The sequence below is a fragment of the Cebus imitator genome, unplaced genomic scaffold, assembly GCF_001604975.1.
Source record: "Cebus imitator isolate Cc_AM_T3 unplaced genomic scaffold, Cebus_imitator-1.0 Scaffold1014, whole genome shotgun sequence".
In the NCBI taxonomy this organism is placed as follows: domain Eukaryota; kingdom Metazoa; phylum Chordata; class Mammalia; order Primates; family Cebidae; genus Cebus; species Cebus imitator.
This window is the reverse complement of record NW_016108329.1, coordinates 86,852-88,324: the sequence shown is the minus strand read 5'-3', so window position 1 is coordinate 88,324 and position 1,473 is coordinate 86,852. Positions and strand designations below refer to the sequence as shown.

The 1,473-nt window shown below is 59.3% G+C and overlaps 1 pseudogene; it reads left to right on the top strand.

Annotated features, from left to right (window-relative positions):
- LOC108298610 overlaps positions 1 to 67 on the top strand; it is a 1,651-nt pseudogene extending 1,584 nt beyond the window's left edge.
- The last annotated feature ends 1,406 nt before the right edge of the window (positions 68 to 1,473 follow it).

The window sequence follows — 1,473 nt, the reverse complement described above, 5'->3', positions numbered from 1 at the left end:
GCTTCCCCAGCCCTGCCTGAGCAGCCTTTCCTCCTTATCCTGTTCCCCACCTCCCACCTCCAGTTGAGGGAGCTCTCAGGGAAGTGGTTGACCCCTCTGAGGGCCGGACCGCTCTGCTAGAGTCCATCCACCAAGCGGGGGGGCATCGGCAAGGCCAAGCTGCACAGCGTGAAGGAGCAAAAGCTGGAGAAGAAGCAGCAGAAGGAGCAGGAGCAAGGTGAGCGGGCCCTGGAGTCTGTGGTTGGAGGGCCTTGGACAAAGCGTTGCTTCTTGTCTGGCACTGAGTCCACAGGGTGCTTTCTGCCCACCCCCTGCTCCTGCCAGCCTGTCCCTGGTTCCCCTAGGGCATGTGCTGGAAGCCCTGGGCCATCACCCAAGGTCCTCAGCCCTCCTGCCTGGGCCATGGCTCCTTCCCGGTTTGGGAGCCTTAGTGGAGCTTTCCTCTCTAAGCTCACCCAGCTCCAACTGTAGCAAGGAGAATCTTCCTCAACTGCTGAGACTGGGCCAAGGCAATGGTCAGCCACCACAGCCTCCTGAGATATTTTTAGAGACTGGACCTGAGGCCTCCTGAGACTGCCCATAGTGCCTGCTGTGACCGCAGACACTGGTGTGATGTGATGCCTGCGCATACTGCAGCAGTGCCCTGGGCACTGTGATTCTGAGCTTGTGCCCAGCGCTGCTTGTGCCTTATTCAGTGACCCCAGGCAAGATGCTGCACCTCTCTGGGCCAGTTTCCCCACCTGTGCAACGGTGCTGCCTACCCTGGCCCTGTCCCCGAGGGTGGCTCGGAGAGTGTTCCTTAAATGTAAGCGCATTCTCATCAGGCCCAGTGTCGGGTCAGGGATAGACTGAAGCTCTGAGCTATCTGGGAAACACAGTGGCCTTGGAAGACTGGGGAGTGTCATCGGGGTGGGGACAGGGAGCTGGGGTTTCATGTGACTGAATCCTTTATTCTGTGGCTTTCCCATTGCAGTGAGAGCCATGAACCAAGGCGGGGACCTGATGTCGCATCTCTTCAACAAGCTGATAATGAGGTGCAAGGATAGGAAGCAGGGCCACTGTCTGCCCTGGGCCGACACACTGTAATTCTCTCCTGCCTTTTTCTTCCTGTGTTTAAGTCTCTGGGGGCTGGGGAAACCAGTGTTTCCCACCCACCACCCTCACTCAGCCTTTTCCTTCCAGGCATCTCTGGGAAAGGACCTGGGGCTGGTGAGGGACCTGGAGGAGCCTTTGCCCACGTGTCAGACTCCGTCTCTCCTCTGCCGCCACCACAGCAGCCACAGGCAGAGGAGGATGAGGACGACTGGGAATCCTAGACTTGGGCCACTGCTCCGACATGGACACAGCCAGGACAAGCTCCTCAGACCCGTTGCCCTAGGAGAGGGCAGTGATGGAACTGTCCTGGGACTGTGCAGGGACCACCTTTAGGGAGCGAGAGGCTGGCCTGAGGCCACAGGGCTGGGGCGGGGGCTT